This window comes from Camelus bactrianus, chromosome 11 (assembly GCF_048773025.1).
Source record: "Camelus bactrianus isolate YW-2024 breed Bactrian camel chromosome 11, ASM4877302v1, whole genome shotgun sequence".
Classification (NCBI taxonomy): domain Eukaryota; kingdom Metazoa; phylum Chordata; class Mammalia; order Artiodactyla; family Camelidae; genus Camelus; species Camelus bactrianus.
In genome coordinates, this window is record NC_133549.1 from 56,080,952 (window position 1) to 56,099,421 (window position 18,470).

Sequence of the window (18,470 nt, forward strand, 5' to 3'; positions counted from 1 at the left end):
TATTATTGCCAGATACTAGTGTATATATATGTATATATATGTACATGTATCAGGCACTATTCAAAGTATTAAAGCTACAGTGAATAAGACAGACAGAAATGAAAAGGTACTCTAATATTTTTATTCAGGTGACTTGTGGTAAACATACTTTAAATATCAGAATACTTTGAAATGGAGCATAGCAAAATTAGAAAGATTATTTGATGTTGTTTCATCTATATAAAATATGTATTTGGCAGGGAGGAATGAACTATCTGGGCTGATTTTATCCATATATCTACATCTATATCTATGCCATATCTAAAGCAATAGTATTATGTAATGGATATAAATTATATTAGACTGCTTATGAAATACAGCATTTAATGATGGGCTCCCTCTTTTTCACACTAGATGGAGTCACTTTAAAAAAAAAAAAAACTTATGCAGCAGAAAAGGACCTTCTAAACATGCAAGGCTTACATTAACCATAATACACTTTTCTCCTTAAGGCAAGCTTTAATAAACTAATCCAGACTCCCTGATCCTCCTTAAGAAATACATTAATTTTCAGACTAACTTGGTGTTCTGAAGTGAGATAGTCTTGGGTACATATCTTCCGTCTTCTACTTGCCAGTTATGTAAACTTAGACAACGTCCATAACTTTCCTAGGCTTTAATTCATCTACAAAATTAGATTTTAAAAGATTTAACTCTTATGCTTGCAGAAAGAATTGAATGATATAATGAAAAGCAAAACTAGATTATTCTAAATGCTTAATAAATGCTATTAATTTTTCTTTTGTTTTTACATCTCTTCCACCTAATCTTTCCACAGAATATTTTGGTTTCAGGTATAAGTTCCAACTATTCTTGTTACCTTAAAAATTATGTTTTAGCTTCTAAATTCTTTAGTTTATTATAAGGAAAGTACTTAATTTCAAAACCTCATTCTGCTGAAGTCTGCCATACACTGAGAAATTTCCCATAATCTGAAGGTTTATAAACTGTATTTGCCTAACTTGTCTCCTCCTAAACTAGAGGGAAATACCCACAGTTCCTAATTTGCAAATGATTGATTCTGCCTAGGACTATTTCATAGCTACAATGCATTAAGTGGTCAACATGTTCTTAAGTCAGCCAAATAAAGACTTCTTAACCCTGTGTTGTATTTGAAATTTTCAGAGGCCACTTCAGATAAGGGCCCTTTACTTCTTTCTTTTGTGGCAGATGTAGTATAACAAAAATTCTGTGTTAGTAAATGTATAATGGTAAGAAGCTATCTAGGGGGGAGAAAATGTATCAGTGAGAATATACTAGGTTATGTTGTGTTAATATACAAGCTCCAAAATCTCTTTGACTTGCAAAACAAAGGCTTGCCTCTTCCACATATGACAAGTCTATTGTAGGTTGGCAGTGACCCTACTTCATATGATATTTACTCTAGGGCCTAGGCTTCTCAACACTAATGGCCATGATGGCAGAAAACAGGAAATAGGACTACGTGCTGACTCTTTAAAGCTTCTGTCCAGAATAGACACATGTCAATTTTCCATCCATATTTTGTTGCCTAAAGAAAGGCACATGTTCAGGCCTAATATCAATGGGGAAGTGATTAATAACACTATCTACCACAGTGGACATTATAAGAATAATATTATATTTATCTTCATTGTATACCTTCTGTGTTCTATATGCATTACTTCATTTCATCCTTATATTAATCCTGGGAGGACAAAGCATTTTGTCATTATCCCCATTTTATATACTAAAGAATTTAAGTGAAAAGAACTTGAAGTCTAGAAAGATGATGGAATAGGAAGCATCAGAAATCCATCTCCTCACCCTGACAGCAACCACACTGGCAGAACTGTTTGAAGTAACAAAAGTAACTATCTTGCAACTCTAGGATTTTTTGAAGGCTTGCAACTTCCAGGGAAAATCTTGGGTAGTAAATTGCAGTTAATTTTAGTCAATTTCAGCTTTTAATGCATTAGTGGCTAACCATCCTCTGCCACCTAGACCAATGTCAGGCAGCTGTGCATATATTCCTGAAGCAGTTTGTATGCAGCTTGTGGGAGCCAGCATGGGCAATATGGACCCTGTCCTACAATTATTAAGGATCTGTGTTCTGATTACTGACTGCTGCTTCTCATCAGGGAGGTACAGTCACAAAAGTGAACAACCATTATTGCACTTCCCACCCCTCATAGTCTGAAACCCTTCCCTTTGACTAAAGTGACTTACAGGGGATTTAGGAGCTGGTGCCCTTCCCTTCCCACTTTATTTTTCCGTTTTTCCTCTTTTGGGACTCAGCTATTAAATATTAAGACATTCAAAAACAAATGCATAATACATGGAGGAAATAAGAGGACCTTAGGTTTGTAACTCAGGCTGATCCTCAGCACATAGACAACTGCAACAATAAAAAATAAAACAAAACTAAGTCAAAACCAACAAACTCTGGGAATGGAGGAGAATCTGATTTCCAGGGTTATTACATTATTCAGTTCAAATGTACAGTTTTCAAGAAAAATCACAAAGTATACAAATAACAAGGAAGTATGGCTCAGCCATAGGAAAAAATAAACCAACAGAAACTGTCCCTGAGGAAGACCAGACAACAGATCTACTAAAGAAAATCTTTAAAACAACATCTTAAAGATATTCAAATAACTAAGGAAGAAGTGGGAAAGTCATGAAAATTATGTATGAACAAAACAGAAATATCAATAAAGAAATGGAAAAACTAAAAAGAAACCAAAAGAAAAAATTCTAGGGCTGATAAAGTACAATAAGAGAAATTAAAAATGCAGTAGAGGGATTCAAAGGCAAATTTGAGCAAAAGAAGAAAGAATCAGTGAACTGAATATAGAAAAATTAAAATTGTTTTCTGAGAAACAGAAAGGAAAATGACTGAAGAAAAGTGAACAAAGCCTAAGAGACCTATGGAATACCATCAGTCAGATCAAATACATATTGTGGGGCTCCCAGAAAGACAAGAGAAAGAGAAAAGGGCAGAGAGATTATTTGAAGAGACAATGACCAAAATCTTTTCAAATTTGATGAAAGATGTGAATATAAATATTGAAGAAGCCCAATGAAGGCCAAGTAGAATGAACTCAAAGTTACTCATATTGAGATATCATATAATGAAACTATTTTAAGACAAAGACAAAGAGAATCTTGAAAGTAGAAAGAGAATGGTGACTCATCATATACAAGGATTATCAGTAGATTTCTTATCAGGAACTTTGAAGGCCAGAAGTCACTGAAGTGATATATTCAAGGTGCTAAAAGGAAAAAAAAAACTCAACTAAGAATCCTATATCCAGCAAAACTGTCTTTCAAATATAAGGGAGAAATTAAGGCACTCCCAGTTAAACAAACTGAGGGAGATAATTATCACTAGAGATGAGTCGGGAAGTTTTGCAGTTTGAAATGAAAGGACACTGGACAGTAACTCAAAGCTGTATGCAGAAAAAAAGATCTCAATAAAGATAAACATATCTGCAGTTATAAAAGCTAGTATGGTCACAGTGGTCTGTGACTATTTTTTGTTTTTACATGATTTAAGATGCTAATACTAAAAAATTATTAATCTGAAAGATAGCATTATTGTAACTTTGGTTTGTAACTCTACACATTATTTTCTACATAATTTAAAAGATTAGTCCATTTAAAACTTTAGTTTATATTTTTGGACACTGTAATTTTTTGACATTAATAACTGAAAGGTGTGGATTCATAGCTGTAAATGAGCAGATAATTTCGTATGTTACTGAGGTTAAGCTGGTATAAATTCAAATTAGTGTGTCATTTTAGGCTTTAGGCTATTAAATGTACTCTCCATGGCAGCCATAAAGAAAATAATTCTAGAATAGGCACACAAAGAAATGAGAAGTGAATCAAAATGTTTCACTAATAAATCAACTAATTACAAAAGAGACAGAAATTGGGGACAAAAAAGCTATAAGACAGAAAACAAGGAGAAAAACAACAGACATAAGTCTTACCAGTAATTTCTTTACATGTAAATAGATTAAACTCTCCAATCAAAAAAAAAGATATTGGCAAAATGGATAGCAAACAAGCAAACAAAAACATGATCCCACTGTAAGGTGTCTCTAAGAGACTCACTTTATCCAAAGACATAGCTTTAGATATGACACCAAAGACACAGGTAACAAAATAAAAAACAGACAAGTTGAAATTTATGAAAAGTAAAAATGGTACATCAATAGAGTGAAAAGGCAGCCAACTGAATGAGAGAAAATATTTATAAATTATATATATGATAAGGAATTAATATCCAGAATATATAGAGAACCCCTAAAACTCAACAACAGCAACAACAACAACGTGATTCATAAATGGGCAAAAAGCCTGATATATTAATGGCCAATAAACACATGAAAAGATGTTCAACATCACTAATCATCAAGGAAATGCAAAGCAGAACCACAATGAGAAACCACTCACACTTATTAGGATGGCTACTGTAAAAATAAATAAAAATATCAAGTGTTGATGAAAATTTGAAGAAATTGAAGCAACTGTGTATACTTGGTGGGAATATGAAATGGTATAGATGCTATAAAATACAGTATGGCAGTTATTCAAAAGTTAAAAATAGAATTATCATATGATCCAGCAATCTCACTCCTGGATGAATACCTTAAAGAATTGAAAGCATGGTCTTGAATATTAAACATGATCTCCACATCAAGAGATACTTGTGTCCCCATGTTCATAGCAGCACTATTCACAATAGCTAAAACATGGAAGCAACCCAGTACCCATTGGCATGAATGAATAAGTGAAACATGTATATATATGCATATATATGTATACACACACACACACACACACACACCTATATATATATAAAAAAATGGAGTATCAGTCAACCTTGAAAAGAAGGAAATTCTGACATACTACAACATGATTAAATCTTGAGGGCATCATGCTAAGAGAAATAAACCAATCAAAAAGATAAATACTGTATTATTCCACTTATATGAAGTTTCTAGAGTAGTCAAAGTCATAGACAGAAACTGGAATGGTGGTGTCGGGTCTTGGTGCAGGGTGAATGAGAAGTTATTGTTTACTCGGTACAGAGTTTCAATTTCACAAAATGAAAGAAGTTCTGTGGATGGATGTTGGTGATCATTGCAGAACAATATGAATGTATTTCATACCACTGAACTGTACACTTAAAATGGTTAAGATGGTAAATTTTATGTGAAGTGTATTTTACCGTAACAAAAAAAAAGAGAGATCATGGAGTATGCAGAAATTCCTAATAATATGAATTATATTGGTGGCAGTGAGTTTACAATCATGTGAAATACTGAAGAAATCTATTTAAAGTAACTATGCAAGCAAGATAATGTAAGCATTGTAAGAGTGACTAAACAAGAGAAACTAAAATACTTCTAGTCTTAAGACCCTAAAATACTGCGACTTTTCCAAAGGCTAACACCTAGTATGAAGCTACTAAGGAGTAAAATGCCTCTCTCCTCCAAGTGACCATATTTGCAGGAAAAGAAAAACAGAGCCCACTATGAATTAGTGACCTAGTGTTCAGATTCTATTGCTATGAATTCTAGATGTTCGATATAGATTTATCGTAAGTAACTTCTTATTTAGTATATCTGCTTACTCAGGGAATATAACACTATGAATTATTACTGTATTTCATCAAATTATTCAGATAATCTGAGGATGACTGCACTGGTGTAGTTCTGACTAAAACACAAGTATGTAAGCAATAGCATTTTTACGTGTATCCCAGATGAGAGGAAATCTTTTGGGTTACATAATAAATAAATAAATGTGCAAATAGAAAGCAGAAAGTAAATACTTCTTATGCCATTACTTAAAAGAAAGGTTCTTCTTGAACAGATGGCCGTACCAAGATCTTGATTCATAAATATACATTTAAGAACTGATGACTCTCCTTCCTTACTCCTTTCTCTCATGAGTTTTATAGTTTAACTGGCAGTGGTTCTGCTATGTTGCAATTCTACAGTTATTTGAAGGAGTGATTTCAATTTTTACGGTTCATCAAATGAAAATCTAATACTAGGAAAAATACAAGAATTTTAATCATTAAAATTTTTTACTTTTAGTAATCTCAACCATGTAACTTAATTAATGTGATTTAATTTGTGTACAAAGTAGGCACAAAATTTAAAGAGTGACATAAAGTTGCTTTTTCTAACTTTATTCATTTTTTGTTTATTTTGGGAATTAGATGCCAAAGATTTTGGTTACTAGTTAAGAAAAAAACCTAAATTATTGGTGACACCTTCTTGAACAGAAATCCAGCATTTCAGAAACTCAAAATCTGAGATGCTATTAGGTTATATCTGAGTGTGACTCATGATATAATTAGCATCAGAGCGTTCAAAAGAAATCATTTTCAAACTCATCCTTAGCCAGTGCCCCCATAAATCACTTACTTCTAAGACAGATTTAAATAAATCCAAACTTTCTAAAGGATTTTGGATTTTCTCTTTATAGAAGTTAGAAATAACAAATGATATTAGAAATCTATGCCAGAATTTCTCACAAGTCATCCTCCAAAGACATGAACTTTAATATGATTGGTGATATGGCCCTATCATAACTCTCTCAGAGAAATTCAAGCCCCATTGTAAAAATGTAGCTCATTAGGAGCTTTAAGTATTTAACATTATCATTCTGCTATGTTCATTTTGATCCCGGACATCAGTTCTAAATTCCAAAATGGTACTTTTCTCAATCTAATGACTGCTAAGTGTCACAGAACCAGTGATATGCCTCTATGTTCAAAAACAGAAGTTTAACAAAATTAACCCTATTACTGAAATTGATGCTGCTTATGAAGAATTCACAGATTATTATTTGATAAAGCTTAAAATTAGATTTCACCATATTTGAGAGAAGTAGGTTGAAAAAAGAAGTTTTTTTTCCATTTAATGAATGTTTTAGATTATAAAATATATTTCTATTTTTAAATCTTCAGGAATAGAGTTTAGCCAATGAAATAAATATACTCGTTTGCATATTGAAGAATTAGAAGCATCTAGTGGCATTTACCAAGCATGCAGCTAAATATGGGGAACTCTCTATAATAAATGTACTTCTTGTTTGGAAAGCTTATTTTTAAAAAATCTATAAGAGAATTTAGTTTAAATAGTCTGTAAATATTATTTTACTTTAAAAGCACTTACTTTATATATTATTTTAATTAAATTTAATTTTACTGTTTTATATATTTATTTTAACATTGATTTTATTTAAAAAAAACATTTTTTTTATGATTATGCAATTGAAAATAGCTATCCAGTCCCTGCCCTTAAGATGAGCTCTAAATGCAATAGAATTGAAGAAACTAATCCAAGCTTAGAGGGTCAAGGATGGCTTCCTAGAAAAGTGCATGTCAGAAACAAGGGAACAGCAAATGCACAGTTTTGGAAGCCAGAGAATTTGATACATAAACAAAGAACAAAAACCTGGAAGGAGTTCAGTAGTTCCAGGTACTGAAAAAGGAGGAGGAATTTATGAGAGTTTGCCTTTGATAGCCACCCTCTGTACCTAGTGTGTAACATGCAAACAGAACAACACTGGAAAAGCACCAAGAACACTCAGTGCAGAGCCTGTAGGAGGGCCTCAACACAAATTAGTTTCCACCTCTCACCAAATGCATCAAAGCTGGACTGAGATAGAGGGGAGGTGGCATTTATGGGTATGGTAGTGAGTAGGAAACATTACATAACTAACAATGATAATATATGCCCTGAACAATTCTAAAGACTTTAAAAGAAATTAACCATTTAAATCTCATGAAAAACCCATGAGATACATATTGTGATCATTCTCAGTTTCCAAATGAAGAAACAGGTGAAAAATTTTAAATAACTCGCCTAATGGCTGCATAGCTGAGCCAGAATTTGAAAGCTTAAATTTAAGCAGTCCCGTTTTTGCATTTAGACTCTACCATTCACCAGCTGTGTGATCCTGGGTAAATAACTAACTTCACTGAGCCTAACTTCTCTAACATTAAAAATGAAGATGATAGAGGCAACTGAGAAGATTACATTTCTAAAAATCATAAAATTCCTGACATGTTGTATATCCTCAATAAAATGTTAGTTTTCCTTCCTCTTCCTACAACCCTCATTGCTCTCATCCATTTATTCAATACTCATGTACTGACTGCCTAAGAAAAATAAGCCAAAGACCTGGAAAAACACCTTAGACTGTTAACAGTCATTATCACTGAGATGAATACTGAAAGTAGGCTGATATGACATTCGATTCCTGTATACCATTTCCAAGCCCATTAAGTCAAGCCGGATCCCTTTGGGGAAAAGCAGGAAGTATTAGGGAAATTTACAAAAGCCGCCATACAATGAAAATGAGCTCCATCATCCCCTGGACCTGAAATTATCACCAGATAGAATAGATGAGGCAGTTTGCAGGTACCAAGCATCTAGTTTACCCTAATTTCTTTAAGTGACCTTGCCAAGTCATAAAACAGGTACCACAGACATACAGCAGGTCTGGGGTATCTTAAAAATTCTCCATTATTGAGTCTCAATAAATTGGCTTATTATAACCTTAAAACCTTCTTTGTACTTTACTTTTATTCTTTTTCTCAAATCCTTATAGTACTCCCTGTAGATATTCCACCCAGATGGGGTCTTTCTGACTTTTCCTATTTCCTATTTATCTCTAACTCCTCAAGTATTTTTCATTTCAACTTCAGTAATATGTGGTAGGGTTCTATAACCTTGATAAACAGGAGCCCCCTCAAAAATTTTAATAGCTTGCAACCTGCATTCATCTTGATGATCTCAGCAATTTCAGTACACAGCTTTAAATGCTACCTTTCATCCACACATCATTTCTCCACCATTTACAAAGCTACCAAATAAATGTAATGTATATGAAAATATATATTTCACCACCTACCTTTATTATATGCATTTTAACATGTAATAATGTTTTTTACTCTGCTTATTAGTTTTAAGTTTCTCTTTTTTTGTTGTTGTTAACAGTAAAGAAGAAAGCTCAAAAGAGAATTTTGTTATGTATCCAAGCTTGAAAACCATAGATTCATGTAAAAAGCTTGACATAAATGAGGGAAGGTGGGCTAAAAGAGTTTGTAAGTTGGGAGAGAGAAGCTAGTTCCCAAATTTAACACTCTTTGAAGGACTTCACATCAAACATCAAACACTCTCTCATTATTTTATGGTTATTATGTATGAAATAATCTGGTATAAATGAAAAATATTGCCAGCCATATCAGTAAACAAGGATGCTGTGGCCACCAAGTCATCAGCTGCTACTGTCACCCCTGACAGTGAGTGGAAGGAAATCAGGATACAGACAAGCAGGCAGCCCAGCCTCTGTTGCCACCCACGATGGTATACCCTGAGAAAACTCAGCATGTGAAAGGACAGGATACTGGCCCTAGATAGCTAGGTGTATATGAAAGGAATGATTTCAATGAGCCCAGACCTTTGCACTTTCTCGTACATGGAAAACCACTAAATTCCTTAACTTGAGATATCTGGCTTTCTTTAATTAACAGTAATATTTTAATATTCTGACTACCTGATCTTTTGTTGCAAAAACTCCTATATATCCTGGCCCCTCCCTTGCCAGGGCAGTATAGTCTTTTAGAGCAATCTGAGAGGCTGCCTCCTGGGTTCAAGTCCTCAGACTGTCTGCCAAATAAAATGTAACTCTCAACTTTTAGGTTGTGCAATTTATATCAGTCAACACTGGTAAGCCTTTGACTTAAATATTCTCACCTAGTCTTACAACATTATAAGGTAAAAACTATTATATCTTCCATTTTACAGATGGAAAAAAATGTCAAAGATTAAGAAGTGTTCCTAAGTCCATACAGCTAGTAACTATTGGAATCATTGTAAATGCAGATTTCTCAGATTCTAGGTACTGAACTTTTGAATATTCTGTAAGATTACCATATTTGACAATGTGGCAAATGACAAAATAATAATAATAATAGTAGTAGTAATAGTAATAGTAGTAGTAGTAGTAGTAATAAATAATAATGATTAATATGAAGTGAAAAATCTTTGCTTTTCAAATTTCACAGTTACTACCTGAATATTCACAGGGAACTCACTAACTTTAAATAATCTCAGTTTCTTTACTGAGATGAAATAAAACAGGCATTTTAGTATAAAAAAAAAAAAGTGAACTACCTTTAGTAGACAATTACAAGGCATCTCTCCAAAGGAAAATATCTTCATTTGGCTAAGCTAAGTTTAAGTAACCTTCACCAGAGTGAATCCCAAAGCAGGAGAGTGTGCTACATAAAAATGTTTGCCTCTTTTATTATGCAGTATTCCTCTGCATTCCAAATACTTCGCTAATCTAATTAAAGCTTGGTGAGGAAAAGGAAGCAAAGATAATTTAATTCAGCTTGTAATTGTTGAGCTGAAGACCATTTTCTCAGTAAATGGTAAACTATAAATAACTTTTCACATACTAATTGAAAAACTTCAATTGAATGAATATAAAAAATACCCAATTGATACGTACACACAAATGCCTACTGCAGATACTAATTGGATGAGCATTTTCTGACTTCCTGAGAAATCATCTATCTATATCAAAATAGGTGCATAGTAATACAAATATTTGTGTGTATCTACAGGTTCTCAGTTATTCTGAAAATATTTATGAAGCTCATTATAAACACAAAAGAATCACATTTAATAGATAAATAACTAATATGGGCTGAGCTGAAGTACCCTGAAAAACCAGAATTAGATTTTACTCTGAAGTTCTCAAATATAAACAAATAAAATGTTTATACAAAACACAGGATTAATCATAAATGAGAGTGAAATAAGGTACTATGAGTAAGGAAGTAATGGACTAGTTTGGTAAAGTTCAGCATTTTAATTCCTATGATATGAGAGTTCACTGATTGTGATGCAGCAAATTAGTTTATGTTATTCACATAAGAAAGAGTACAATAGTAGAAGAGTTACCAATCATGAGAGACAGAAGTGAAAGAGGGAGACAGAGAGAAAGTTGACTCTGCCGATTTAGCACTGTTCAAGGTTCAAGGTGGATGGAGTTATGGCCAATTCAACATGAGCAATCAGATGCACTGGTTAGACCATTTTACCTAAGAGATATTTAAATTAGCTAATTGATTCCTTGTTCTCTACTCAGACTTTTTAAGAAGTCCTCTTCCAATATGTTTTCCCTACAGAAAGAGAATATATTGGAGAGGCTGAATTAAACAGTGTCTGATTCAGTTGACGGGTTTATTTCTTTGTGTAACTGAACAATGACATTTTCACTTATGCATATCAGAGATTTATATCCATCAGTTGCTGTGAAGCTGGCTAATATGAGTCTGTCCACAGAGACAGCTTCCATCTTAAAGTACAAGCAAACTGAACCTGGAAAACTGTTATCCAGTCCCTAAACTGTGATAAATCCTTCAAGGCAAACCCTTCTGGGTTTCTGAGGAACCAGTCCCTCCTCCTCATGGGAAATAACCTTGTTCAGCTGTTCTGCTTTCTTGGAAGAGTCTTAGTTGCTAATTTTTGTTTCACTAATTGTCTAAGTTTTTCTAACCTAAATCTTACATTCTAGAACCTTATGAGATTGTTTAATTTATGGGTCAGTTAGATTCTAGATTTTTTTCCATTTTCTTTCTTGCTTCTTGTTTGAGGACATGATTGCATGAAAGGAGAAGATGAGGAAGCAGACACAGAATGACTACTAAGTGAAATCTGTGTTTGTTTGTTTTTTTATATTACTAGAAGATTAGATAAAGAAGTTGACTAACATTATTATATATGTAGATAAATTTTAAGGCGACTATTAATTTTCAATTATAGTAGTTTTATATTTGTTCCTAATGTCATTTGCGATTTTTTGATCATCAGAATTATTAATTAGCATATGTTTTATAGCATCATAGATCCTGATTCCAGAAGTATCAGGAGGTCTTTCAAGAAATTAGATAACCCTTCACCGCTGCCTTCATCCAAACAAACTATTTAAGGTAAATCACCTTTTCCGTTTATTAGCTCTGAAGCCTCTGGTATTCATTTAAATTTTCTGTCTTCAGTTTGAGTAACCAAGGCATTTGTACATAAGGTAAAAATATGCTCAAAAAATTTTTGAAAGTGATTTTTCTATACAAATGATTAATTTATTGCTAAAGAGAGACATTAGATTTTTATTACCTTCCTACCTATACTAAGTAAAAATTTTCATGAAGGGATTATAATTATATGAATAAACTTCAATTATTTATTGTATGATATTGAGTCAACACCAAATTTTCACAGTTTTATGAAACATATTATTATGTGTATATTATCAATTAAATTGATGCCTTAAATTTTAATTACATCTTTAATTTTTCCAAAACTAAATAAAAACTGTTTATGAGATAGATATGGCATAAAAATATTTACTTTAGATATTCTTGTGCTTAGAAACTTAAAATCATGTTAGTTCTTTAACACTTTTCCACAAAGGCCTTAACCCGATTTATGCATGTCCTAGTTTAGGATGAACTTAAATACTGAGATAAATCTTCTTAAATTTAATGTTCTAAAAATGATTTAATATATGCTACGATCCTAGAGAACTATTAATGATTTACAATATTCATAAAAAAAGAAAATATACTCTAAGTAAGTACAAAAAACATGCCTAGAATTATAGAATTAATGAAAAATTTTTAACTTCAAATGATTATATTTTACCTTTGAAACTCAGTTATACTCCCTACAGGCTGAAGTCATTGTTTTTGTGTTTGCTTGCATAGTTCTGAGTTTTAAAGTCAAATGTCAGAGTTCAGAAAATATAAGAAAATGTGCATTATAGATGAAATATGTTTTATTTTTAAAAAGATAATGCATATAAATTCATAAAATATCAAGAATGAGAGAAACAGTATCACAGTTTATTTAACATTTTTCTTTTTTTGGGCATATGTATCTCATATATTCATCTTCAAGCTACAATAGAAAAACTCCCAAAAGCAAAAATCATACAGGTGATATTAGCAAATCACAAATAAATAAATCTAGAAATTTATAGTAAAGATTTTTATATTTATAGTAAAAATTTATATTTATATTATAATTTATATTATATTATATATAATACATATTAATTTATACCATAATTATAATTTATAGTAAAGATTTATATTTATAGTAAAGATTTAAGGGAAAAAATCACTTTAAAGTCTGAAAACATATTCCCAGATAAACATTTTGTCAAAACTTTTGTGAAACCTACAACATAATAATTACAAAATTACAAACGGAAAACCTTTTGTCAAAACTTATGACAAAAGCTACTAAAGCCATAATTAAAGATATAGCCTTAAATGTCAATTTTATTAAAGAGAACTTTTTAACAAAAAAAAAACATTTGAACTAAGACAATGAAAACATGATAAATCCTAAGAAAAGTATGAGAAAGGAAATACAGCAATAAAAAAAAAGTAGGAATAACTGAAAACTAAAAATTAAAAATGGCAACTGAATAAAAATAAACTTTGTATTCCCAAATTTATATATTTTGTACATGTACTTCTTCTATCTGGGATTTCTTCCTTTACCTTATTACCTAGAAACCTTGTACTCTTTTCTATGAATCAACTGAATTACCATCTTCATTATCAGAACTCCCTGATTCTTCTCTCAACTATATCTTGCATGTTCCTCATTAGAGATATTGAAACATTGAATCTTTTGAATAAAGGATCTTTTATATGATATCACTACACATTTCAAAAGAAAAGTATATGATATAATGTGTTAAGCAAGAAGTTGATTTTGTTGAAAAATTACACATGTGTTATTTTGAATTGAAATTTTAAAAATTATATTTCATGACTGGCAATTGCTGATAAATAGAAATACTATACCAAATTATTTTCTTTAGTATTAACTGGTTTTTTAATTTTATTGGATTATCTAATTATACAATTATATTCAAAAAGACATCTCATTCTGCATATTCTAGTTTTTTCATCTTTATATAAAAAATATCTTGGTTATTAAGACAAATCAAAGGAAAAGATTCAGATATAACCAGCAAATAAGAACATGCATACTGGTGTGATTTTGCCTGGATGTAAAACCTGGTTCTACTACTCACCTACAATTTCTTCATAGTATCTGTCTTTTAAGGTTGGTTTGGGGTTTAAATGAATTAAAACTTGTCATATTCTTAGAATAGTGTCTGGTATTTTTTAAGCTTTAATGCAAATAGCTAAAAGGTATAGGATAAAAACAGTTCAAGTATATTTAAGAATTGTGTGTGCTTATTTCAACTTTATTTCACAAATATTGTTTAGTTACCATTTCTGCCACTTTTATCTGTGCAAACATTACCTTCTCTGTCACATTCTAGCTTCGGGACATTAGGCAGATTTACTTATCATGTGTACACTTCAGATTCCTTATCTGTAAAATGTGGATTTTAATAGTACTATTCTTATATATTTGTGTATAAAAAAATAAGATAATGGTGAAATACTTAAGAAAGATTTTGGAACATTTTAAGCTCTCACCAAATGCTAAGTAATATTATTGACATAAGTCAGGCATTGAATGTTCTATAAAGATGTTTCATATTGAACACACAGATTAACCATTAACTTGTGTTGGGCAACTGACCAATCACTCATTACAGGTAAATAAATTTGCTTTCCTGGATTACACATTACATCAAAACAAATTTTTATATGCGAAATAGAAATCATTACAGTACTAGAAAAATATAGGTGGGCATTAGTATAATTTCATAAAAGCATATACTATCAAGGAAAAGAATGTCTATTTTATCCTAGTCATATGATCAAAATTTATATAACATGAGTAGAAATTCTCTTATTGGTGATAAATTGTTGCATTTCCTTGAACCCAGATTCTGCAAAAAAACTATGGGCAAGAAATATTCTGTGCTGTTAAGGGCTATTAAATATGGTCAGCTATCCTTGAATAAAATACCTTGTGAAAATGTAGAAAGCAGAACATAAAATGCATGGTAAATCAAACATGATCTATACTCCTGATCAAATTGTAGCCAATTTTGAGAACAGTTATATAAAACGTAACTGCACAATTTTTCAGAATATCAATCATTGGTCACATTTCTCTGGGCTCCAGCTCAGATTTTTTTTTTAATATGGAAAGTTAAAATTCGAGTATTTTTCAAGAAAAGAAGAAATCAGTCATTCTCAGTGAATTATATCATCTTTCATGTAAAATTTAACCACTTTAATCTATGTTGCTTCTTAGTTTTTATTTTTAAGAAATACAGATATTAAAATGCTCTCTCTGGATTTTCCTTGTCAAGAACTTGGAATATACAAAATATTACCATAATCCTATTTATTACTTTTTTCTTTTTAATTCTGTATTCAGACACTGTATTTAATTTGAGAGGTATGCTTTGTGTTAGCAAATTGGATGATAAATAGATTTTCTAAAAAGTTAAGCCTGATTTATCTCTCATTAACTTCTTAAATTATTGAAAATTTCAATAGTGCCATTCACGAATTCTTTCCTAAAGAACAATCAAGTTTTATAAGCATGCTGTCCATTTATTTCAACAAAACTGATATCTCTATTTAGGCACCACACTTTGCATTTTATCTATTTATTTTCAGTCTAATTAATTTGAGAATCTAGAATCTCACCTAGAGACACAAAGGAGACTCCATCATGCTTACTTGAGATACTACAGTATTCTGATGTTTTCATTAATCAGTTCAATTGGCTATAATCATTCCTTCCAGTCTTGCTAATAAAGGTGTAGTTTGGTGGTTTCTCTCTGATTATCTTACAGAGCTTTATGTTTCTAGAGAACAGAAATATATAGAACTTACTTCCCTTCAAGTGTAGTCACCATGTTCTAGCCATACTGGCTTTCTTTTCTTCCTCTTGCTTTGAATCATCAACCTCATGCTGGCTGTGCTTTTTGCACTTGCTGGGGTATTTCTGATCTGAAAAATTTTACCCAGAATCTCCCCATAGCTGAGTCTTTTGTATTATTCAGTATTAGAACATTTATTTTACTTACTCTGGGTAGCTTTCCCAGATTACTCCAACTAAAAGAGTAGAACCCACACCCTTCCCAACACACACATACACACACACACACACACACACAAACACACACACACACACACCCCAACCAGTCACTACCACAGAAGTCTATTTCCTTTTCTTTATTATTCTGTGTCATCATTGTGTTTAGTTATTTATGTGTCTTATATGTCTCCTCTTATAAGACATGAGAGCAGAGACAGTTGTCTTGTCTTGTTTGCTGTATCTCCATCTTGGAGGACAGGATCTAACTCTATTGAGTGGCTCTCAAGGGTAAGATACTAGAAATAAGGAAGGAAATGTGGAAGGAAGAGCAAAGGAGGGGGAGTAGATGGTAAGAGAGAAGGCAGAAGACAAATAGCAATCCAAGTTATAGACTAGCCACTTTTAGATGTCAGAGGAGCCACTTAGCCTCTCAGATTCCATTATTACTCTATCATCTCTCATAGTATAAAAACCCACTTGAGATTTTAAATTCAAGGGCACTTCACTTGGGAAAGACTACTATGCTGTGCAATGTCAAAATCAACATGTCAGTGCTGTTATTTTCTTTCTGCTATCTAGAGTTCACATCATGTTCATAATTTTATGTTTCATTTTCCCTCACTCCAAAAAGTTCTTGACTTTATACACAGTGCTTTCTCAGTCATTTTTCTTATCTATTCATTTCTCGCTTTTTTAAACTGTTTCCTTTCCCTATGATGAATGATCCTGAATGAAATGATTCAATTCAACAAACCCTGTTCAATATTTTTTCTACAATTTGGAATAAAACAATTTCCTAAATAAATTTTAATATATTTAGTCATATTTTGGAATTTTGGGACCAAGGTTTCTGTACATAAACTTTACATACATTTTCAATAATTTAAGCCAAAATCCTTTCATATTATTTTTACCATTTCAGTCTGTTTTTGATCAGGTTGCCCTGTTCCTCAGGAGTCCTTAGAATTGGTTATAATAGCATAGATTGATTCAGGGTCACTGATATCTGTAATAGGGGAAAAAAGTAACATATATACCTAATAATAGTGCTAATACTGATATAAGTATTAAATAAATTATGGTGCATCTTTTAAATGAACTATTTTGCAAAAAATTATATATGATAATTGAAGTAAATACATACAATATAAAATTATAACACAGTGAAAATGTAAGACAAAAATTATACCCACATTATATTAAAAATTATATAAAATTAAATGTGAATTTAATGGGCAAGAACTAGAACAATCAAAAACAAAGGGGAAGAGTTTATGGAGAAAAGAAAATATGAAACCCTTGCTTTCTTTAGTTTTTATTTTTCCATTATTTTAGTAATATAGGAAGAAGAGGAAGATAAGGAGGATACAATTATAGTCCCAAAAAGAAAATAAAAGCATATTAAAATAATTTTGTTACATATGTAGCACTTTTCATTCATTAAACAAATCAATCTACTGCCCTGCTTATTGTGAAGGCAATTCATTAGGTGAACAAGATTCCTGATCTTCAGGAGCCTATAATCTATGGAGGGGTTAGAAACATATACATGAATTATTCCATTAACAGGCAGCATATAGTAGTTATATATGTGAGTTGCAAAACAGAATTGGTTTGAGAATTAAATGTGGGTGACTGAAGGCTTCAGACTGAAGGAAGAAATAAATTCTTTTTTCTTTTAGAGGTCAACTTTCAAATTGTTTCTTTGTCAATTAAAATCATCTTACTTTGTAATTTTGGGAACTTTCCAATTGAGAAAGGAGCAATTTTATCTTGATTTCAACAGCTTTTTCTTACTGATTATTTGCTATAGTAATTGATTAGATTTGAAACCACTTTTTCCTATCAGAAGGGAGTATTTGCAGTCTACAAATTAAACTCCTTTTTGTCAAGAATATATACAAATGTCGGCTGCACTAATCAATTGTAGTAGCTTTTCTTGAAGTATAAACTGTCAAACGTGGTCCCATGTGATACCCTAGGAAACAATTTTGGGAAACACCAGTACATCTATACATCACTCTCCTATCAGAGATTCACCATGCCAATTGTAAATTAAAGATCCTAAGAGCTACATGATAATATCATTTATACTGAACTTAAATTAGTAGTTCCAATCTTATTCCACCATAGAATCTTTTGAATTAATAGGTAACACGTGTTAATATTCCAAGTCTCATGTTTAAATAGATTTTTTTAAGTGTGAGGAATAAACAAACTTATAAACTTTGATCAATGCTTGATACTTGCTAAGTGATATAAAAGTGTTGTCAATATTAGAGTAGCCTTCTTTGGATCCATAAAGATAATATTCTGAGATAATGACAAATGTAAAGTGCAGTTGCATTCACTGGTACCAACATTCATTCAGCTGCT

General features: G+C 31.7%; 1 long non-coding RNA gene across 1 annotated transcript in view; it reads left to right on the forward strand.

Annotated features, from left to right (window-relative positions):
- The window catches only part of LOC141579260 (uncharacterized), a 311,369-nt gene extending 299,334 nt beyond the window's left edge, over positions 1-12,035 (forward strand). Inside the window, exon 3 of the long non-coding RNA XR_012510420.1 lies at positions 11,943-12,035. This is a non-coding gene — a long non-coding RNA (uncharacterized LOC141579260). The remainder of the gene's footprint in view (positions 1-11,942) is intronic.
- The last annotated feature ends 6,435 nt before the right edge of the window (positions 12,036-18,470 follow it).